The following is an 8,688-nucleotide window of genomic DNA, read 5'->3' as shown; positions in this document are numbered from 1 at the left end:
GGTGCCATCACAAGCCACCGTAATGGCCTGGGTCAGCTCCTCTGCCGTAGCAACATGCCCAAAAATGTCCTGGTCCCTCAAGATTTCAACGAACAAATCCTTGTCGAAGAATCTTGTGGACCACCTTCCCCCATTCACTGCTGAGTGTCCCACGTTATTGGCGCGCTGTCTCGGAACCCTGCCGACCACAAACTTAATAGTATTGTGGTCACTTGGGGTTTCGTCACAAACGCGCCAATTATTTTCCCCTACCAAAGAAGGGCTGCAAAACGACACGTCCACTATGGAGTTGCGGCCATTTCCCCCCATCCAAGTGCTCTGGTTGCCCTGGTTTAGGAGAACCAATCCCAAAGCAGCCGCCGCGTCCATCACAACTCCCCCCCTAGATACCCTTTCCCCATCGTTTGGCCTTCGCTCCATCCCCCATGCACCTGACCAGGCGTTTACGTCACCCCCGATCACGGTGTCCCGATTCCGTGGGAGTACAGACACAATTTCGGTCCATTTGCGTTTGTACTCCTCGACAGTCAAATCGGAACCCACGGGTGGTAGGTAAACGGAGCAGAAAACAATTCCCCGCATCTCGACCACAACGAAGTCCTCGCGTTGGTTGTCAATGATGCGCTGAAAAGGATAATCCCCAACTGATACCACTGCAACCCGGCCAGTGGTATCGGTAACCCAATTGCTGTTATTACTCGGCACCCAATAGGGGTCCGAGAGAATCAAAATATCACAACCCTCGGCACGAGCACTTTGCAAAAGCAAGTCTTGTGCCATTTGGTCATGATTGAGGTTCTGTTGGAACACTCTAATCATGACTGGGCTGTGGGGTTACCTTTCCAAAGTAGCGGCAACTGCGCTGGCCCAGCGAGTGCCCGATTGCATCCGGGCCCTGGCATCCCAAGCACTTCCGCTCCCTAGTGCACGGTCCCTCGTGCTTATCTTCTGCGCAACGGTGGCATTTGCTACTACGGTCCTTGCCACGGCAGCGGGCAGCAGTATGCCCGTATTCGTAGCACCGGTAGCATTGCCGCCGGCGTTCCAATAGCCGAAGCCTGCAGCATTTGCTGAAACCAACCGTGTACTGCCTCGCAAGGGCCTGGTCGGTGACCGCTATTGCTGGGCAATCGAAAAATGCGACCAACGTACCGTAATGCGTTTTTACGGTCGTGATTTGGTCGCTGAAAATTTCAACGCCCAACGCGGCACTCATTTCCGAAGAAATTTCTTCGGATGAAGTGCCAGGCGGAATGTTGGTGCAGTTCACCCGCACTGAGGGTGTCCGCGGTCGGCATTTGGCTTTGCCGTCAAGAGCCTTGGACACCTCTCTCCAAAGGGTCATCGTTTCCTGGTGCGACAATGGTGCTAATTCCAGGAGTAGATGACCCTTGAAGTTTGTGCGGATTCTCTGCACATCCTCCTTTTTCACCGTTTCCCTAAGGATTGGCATCATGTCCGCGTACTTGAATCCCCCAATTGATTCAAGTTCAATGGCATTTGGCATTCTGCCGGCCCTGGGATTAAAGGCAGGTGCCGGCTTTTGCTTGGGTTGGGGAGCAGAAGGTTGGGTATTTGCGGCGAGGCTGGCTGCTTGCTCAGCTTCACGCTGCTTCTTCCTCTTCCTCCTCTCCCGGCGCACGGCAGTCTTTCCCTTTACCGTCCGCCATTCTTGTGCCCCTCTTGCCCCCCTTGTGGTCCAGATCCCTGGTCACTTGAAAAAATTTCCCCTGCCAACGGTTCCTCTGCCGCAACAACCTTACTATTTTCCCCCTTCCCACCCTTTCCCTTTTTCTTGCTATTTTTCCCTCCGTGACCCACCAACTGTTGTCCCTGTTCCCTATTTCCTGCTGTCTTGGCCTCGTTTTCCCTAACTATTATGTCATACATCTCCCGCATGATTCCCCCAAAAACAGTGAAGAATTTGGTGACGTCAGACTCATTCAAGGGAATGGAACCGGTTGCTGCTCTTGATTGGGGCCTGCCAAAGGCCCCAAGTCTTGCTCCACAACCGGATCCTCCACCAAAAGATCCTCTGTTCCCGTTCCCACATCAATTCCTGACCCGGCCTCCCCTAGCCAAAATGCTGGAAGGTTGTGCAACAGGGCTAATACTGAGCCTATACGCTGTTCCCAATCAGAAAATTGGGGCGTTTTTGCTAAAATAGCCCTGTGCTTCACGGTGTCCCTGATAAACAGCATGAGCTCATGTTTTGCTTTTTGCAATGGGCCCATGGGATTGGAATCTGCTGGATATGCAGTTGCGAAAAATTTCCTGTCATATGTTTGCCCTGCCTTGGAACCCTCCCCTTGGCTGTCTTCCGCGATCTGCGGGAGAACAGATACCCTTTTTGCTTTCCCCTCCACCTCTACCGAAGAAGCTCTTCGTAGGGCAGGTGCCATCGCCTTGGGGGCTATCAGCTGGTTTGTTGATGCCCGTCTACCAAAGCTGGTGGCCGAAGCCTTAGACGGGGACATCGTTCCCAGTGAGCTACGGCGGGTGGAATATCTACTGGTTCCTGCCTTTGAGGGACTATTTCTACGAAGTAAAGTGGAGCGTGTATTCATCACCATTTTTCTACCGTTAATTTCTATGGTTAATTTCTATGGAGTTATTTATGACTGTCTACTGATTTTCTTAAGGGACTGGCAAAATTTTAATTAATTGATTGAATAATTAGGCTACTTGGGTGTTAACTAAGCGAGATTTTAATGTTAATTTATGTAATTAAGACGGAAAATTAAAATAATTGTCGTGTTTTGACGCGAGATGTCAATAGATTTCGCGCTGTATATAAACTGTCAATAGTTTTTTGTCGGTGTTATTGAACGTTTAATGTAAATGTCAGTCACGTAATTAATTAATTTGTCAGGCCTGATTAAGTGTCAATCGAAAAAATTATTATTGGTTGTCAATTGTCTAGGGTCAATTGTCTAAGGTCGAAAATTTAATGTCACGTTTGTTATTAAATTAAACAGAAGCTATTTTTAAAGTTATAATATTGTAACCAACAAGGAAATTTAAATTGAGTTAGTTTAATTTAGCAAGATTAGTCATAAATGAATAGCATCAATTATTTAAATGTCAAAGAATACATGAGAGAGTGTATAAGGTAATTAAGATTGGATATAAGTTAAATAAAAGTGAATGGGGGCTCTTTTTTTTTTTTTTTTTGAGTGGTAAGAAGGGGGAAGGAATTCCGATAATTATTTTATAAGGTATCAAGCTTAATAAATTGAAAATTTAGATTGTTTTATTTAAAAAGCTGTCAGTCTATTTAATGTCAATGTCAGGTGTAAAAAAGTTGTCAGAATTGTTTACTTGTCAAAAGAAAATGACGTTTTATGTCAAGAGTGCTGATATAAATCTAACCAAACGGTTAGAAATCGGCAAGGAATTAATAATAATTAATTTAAATCGAATATAATCTCGTTGTGGATATTTTAAAAGAATGTTTCAAGTGTTATGATGATTATTCAAAAAAGATTTAGGAGTTTAATTTATAAATTTCTATTGTCAATCAAGTGATTTTGGATATTAATAATGTAAATATGTTAATTATTAAGGATGCCAGCAAAAAATTTATTTATATGAATTATTTTAATTTAATAATTTAGAATTTTTAAGCAAAAGTGAGGTAAATTCAAATTAAATGTTTGAATATTATTAAATTTTCCGTTACGACTGTTAATTAATTTAAGTAATAACTGTCAACCAATTAAAATGTCGACGTGACGTCACTTGTCAGAGAATATTGAGCTGTCAATTTGATAATGTGTCAATGTTTGATGTCAAGTGGTTAGCTGTTAATTTGATAATGTAAATAAATCTATTTAATTAATTTAAAAACTATTCAAATCGAAAAACTAATTTATTTTTTAATAAACATGCAGAGGACCGGGATGAAAATAATAACTACGTGATTAAATAAAATTTCTATTTGGAAATGAATTTAGATTGAAACTAATGTCAAGTGGAATTAATATTGGGTGTTAAGGGAAATGATTTAAATGGCTTGTAATGGAAATTATGCTTAAAAATGATGAAGCAATGAAATTAAAAGCAAGAATATGAATTTGTGTATTATTGCGCTGAAGGCGATGTCAATATATTATTAAATGAATGACTTGTTTAAATAATATATATTTGTATATATATTTATAAAGAATAAAATAATATTTAAATGATTTAATTGAAATAAAATTGCCAACGGAAAGTAACTGAACTAGTGTAAATATTATTATTATCGCGGAAGGCTTGGTGTATTAAATTTAATTCTTCAGAATTTTAGTTATTTCAAAATTTTGAGATTTGAATGAAATGAATGAAATGAATGAAATTTAGGAATGCTTAAAAGTGACAAACTACGTGAGGAGACGTGTGTGCTTCAACGTTACAGGTAAAATGGGAATTTTCCCCCGTTCTATTTTGGCTATGCTACGGGTTACAGGTAAAATGGGTTTCCGGTCACCTTGCTCTATGCTCCGTTATTGGAGATTATTTTGTTAGCTTTACGAGAGTTTTGAAATTTTGTTAGGATGGATACTTTAAATTTAAATATTCAGTTCTACTTTGAATGAATATAATGATAAGCAAAGCAATAATAAATAGGATTTAGTTTAAATTGAATATGAGGTCTGCATGGATAATTAGAATATTGAGTCAACTAATATAAGAATTATTTATGGAGTATGGCTTTAAAAGTATTAATTGATTTTAAATCTTTTGTTATTGTATATTAAATCGTTCTTGTGGGATCGGGCCGGCAGATAAAAGTAGTAAAGTATTTAATGAAAGTATTTAAGAACCCTTGAGTAAAAGTGAGTTTATTTAATTTAAATATTTGAGCATAATTAATTGATCAATTGCAGGTGTCAAATTATTTAATTTAATGTCAAAATGGTAAGGGGCTTTAATATAAATCTTTTAAAATTATTGCTCAACTTTCCAAATAAGAAATATTAATTATTATAAGACATGCAAACAACCGGGGAAAAAAAGCTACGTGATTTAATGAACTTCTACTTGTTAAGGGGTTTTGGATGGAGAGAACGTATTGTCAATAATTAATAAGGTGGAGAATTGTAATTTAGGCAAACGAGTTATTAAAATCGAATTATAAATTAATTTATATTAAGTTTGGAGATGTATTAATGGATTGAGAATGATTGTATAAGGAAATTAAATTGATGGTTTAAATGAAAGTTTGCTATGGCAATAATGAAGCAACGAATTGAAATTGAGATTATTTAATTTGATGAGTTTCGCGGAAGGCAATTTTAATTTTTTAATTGAAAGCTTGTTTAATTGAATAAATGTTTGAAAAGTATAAAATAATATTTAAATAATTTAATTGAAAGATATTTGCCGACGGAAAGTAATTGAACTAGTGTAAATATAATTATTATAGCGGAAGGCTTTGTATGTGTAGATTTAATTCTTTGGAGTTTAAGTTATTTAAATATTTGTGATATGAATGAAATAATTGAAATGAATGAAGTTTAGGAATGCTTAAACCGGGAGAAAAGGAATAACTAAGTGATTTAATATATTTCTACTTGTTAAGGGTTATGGATTGGGAGATCGTATTGCCATTAATTTAAAGGTGAAGAATTGTACTGAAGCAACTGAGTTTGTTAAATTGAATTTTAAAATAATTTATATCAAGTTTAAAGATGTATATAAGAATTGAGATTGATTGTAGTAGTGTAATTAAATTGATGGTATGAAATTGAAGTATGCTATAGCAATGTATTAAAGAAGAGGAATTTACTTAATTTTGCTATTTTGTGCTTAAGGCGATTTAATTAATTTTAATAAAAAGACTTGTTTAAATGAAGATTTTTCTTATTAATAGTGGAAAAGAATAAAATAATATTTAATATTTTAAGTAAACAAAAAATTTCCAACGGGAAGTAATTGGACTGGTTTAATTATTATTATTATCGCGGAAGGCTTTGTATGTGTTAATTTAATTCTTCAGAATTTTAGTTATTTCAAAATTTTGAGATTTGAATGAAATGAATGAAATGAATGAAATTTAGGAATGCTTAAAAGTGACAAACTACGTGAGGAGACGTGTGTGCTTCAACGTTACAGGTAAAATGGGAATTTTCCCCCGTTCTATTTTGGCTATGCTACGGGTTACAGGTAAAATGGGTTTCCGGTCACCTTGCTCTGTGTTTCGTTATTGGAGAATATTTTGTTAGCTTTACGAGAGTTTTGAAATTTTGTTAGGATGGATTTTGAAATTTAAATTGTTAGCTCTACTGGGTTTGGAATTGTTCTACTTTACGAATGGTGGTTTGAATTATTTATGTAATATATTTTTTGCCTATTTCTACTGTTAGTTTTATATTTAATATGAAATTTAATGCTGAGGGGGAGAAAGAATCGAAATAAGAAAATAAATGCAGTTTTATATAATAATGGTTTAGTTGGGGAACTAATTGAGATTTGGTTAGGTTGTGAATGGGATTTCAAATTCTACACTATAAAAATTTAAACTATTTGCCGGTTTGAAAACTCTCGATGTTTCTCGTCGCTGGAACAGATGGAACCGGGAGTCTCGAACACAACACACACTTAGCACAAGTATTCTCGTGGACCGCTCAACGAAAGCTTATTTGCAGAAGGCTTAATTAATTAATTTATTAATTGAACGCAGAAGGCGATGCTAATAATAATTGTCTTATAGGATTTTGAATATTTTTTTTTTTTTGCAGAGGGCAATTTAATTCAATAAATATATTTGCTGAAGGCTTATGTAATTAATTTGGTTTATTTAAGGCAAACAGTTTATTAATAATTATTATTAAGTTTATAAAAAATTGTGAAGTATTTTGCAGAAGGCAACTATTGAAAATAATTTTGTTCCAACGCTGAAGGCGATGCTAATTTCCCAATGGAGGAAGAAGGATTTAAAAAACAGGCAAATTGAATTAATTGATTTTAATTAAATCAAATGCAGAAGGCTTATGGCAATCGGAGCAGTCAACACGAGAACACTGCACTTCACTTTTCACACACACACACTAGTGATTCCGGCCGAAGTCTCAACGAATGCTTGATGCAGAAGGTTAATTAAAAATAAGACGCTGAAGGCGATGCTTTTACTATTAATTTATTGAAATTGGCAAGTGAATTAAAATTTAATATTTAAACTAGGTTAATTAAATGGTTTGAAAAGGTATTTAAGCGCTGAGGGCGATTCTAATAAGCAATCAAATGAATTTTTTGTGAATAAATTATTAGTGCAAAAGGCTAAATAATTAAAAATATATTTTTTTTAGTTGCAGAAGGCAATTCTATTTATTTAATTTAATATAACTTGATTATTTATTTAATTTGTTTGCAGAAGGCACTTGGTAAAGACGCTGAAGGCGATGCTAAATTCCCGACGGCAAATGTGGGTTTGTAGAATTAAATTAATTAATTAATTGCAGAAGGCTTAGAACAAAAAGCAATCGGAGTTATCAAAACACGGGATCACTTCACTTTCACACACACACACACAACACTAGTGATTCCGGCCGAAGTCGTCGACGAAAGCTGTTTTTTTTTATGAAAGCGCTGAAGGCGTTACAAAATGATATTGCTTAAGGCACTTTTTTTTTAAATAATATTTATTAATTAATTGATTTGCAGAAGGCTTAGGATTTTTTCACTGAAGGCGATTCTAAATAAATTTAATTAAGTAAAATTAAATCAATTTTAAATGCTGAAGGCTTATTTAAAACAAATGGTTTATTAATGGGACACTGAAGGTGATGCTAATTTAAATTGGGAGTAAGTTAATTATATTTAAATAAAATCCACAAAAGGCAGTTAAATGGAAAACGCTGAAGGCGATGCTAATTTCCGCACGAAAAATGTGGGTTTATTGAATAAATTATTAATTGCAGAAGGCTTAATGCAAAGGGCGATCGGAGTTATCAAGACACGGAATCACTTCACTTCACTTTTTCACACACACACACACACACAACACTAGTGATTCCGGCCGAAGTCGTCAACGAGAGCTTATTTAAAAAGATGCGCAGAAGGCTATGCTAAAATTTATTTAATTGCTTAAGGCACTTTTAAATAAAATAATCGAAAGAAAATTATTAATTTATATATAAATATGCAGAAGGCTTTCTCTTTTGTAATACACTGAAGGTGATTCTAATATATTAAACAAGGGCAATTTAAATCTTGTTTATTGCAGAAGGCTTTTAAAAATAAATGTATAATAATTGGCACTGAAGGTGATGCTAATTGTAATTAATGGAAAGTTAAAGAAATAGATATTAAAATAATAAAAATCGCAAAATGTAGTTAATTCAAACGCTGAAGGCGATGCTAATTTCCCGACGGCAAATGTGGGTTTTTTTTTGAATTATTATTTTTTGCAGAAGGCTTAACAAAAATGGCAATCGGAGTTATCAAGACACGGAATCACTTCACTTCACACACACTTGGCACTTGTAGTACCGGTTAACAATTCCAAAGCTTGATTATATAAATTTAAAATTGCAAATATGCCGACGGGAAAAAGCCGATGGCAAAAAATAATACAAAATATTTTAAATTACACAGAAGGTGATGCTAAAATGCCGACGGGAAAAAAGCCGACGGCAAAAAGAAATAAATTAAATTAAATACACAGAAGGTGATGCTAAAATGCCGACGGGAAAAAAAGTCGAC

The sequence above is a fragment of the Anopheles merus genome, unplaced genomic scaffold, assembly GCF_017562075.2.
Source record: "Anopheles merus strain MAF unplaced genomic scaffold, AmerM5.1 LNR4000099, whole genome shotgun sequence".
Lineage (NCBI taxonomy): Eukaryota > Metazoa > Arthropoda > Insecta > Diptera > Culicidae > Anopheles > Anopheles merus.
The sequence above is the reverse complement of the archived record's forward strand: the minus strand, read 5'-3'. Positions refer to the sequence as shown.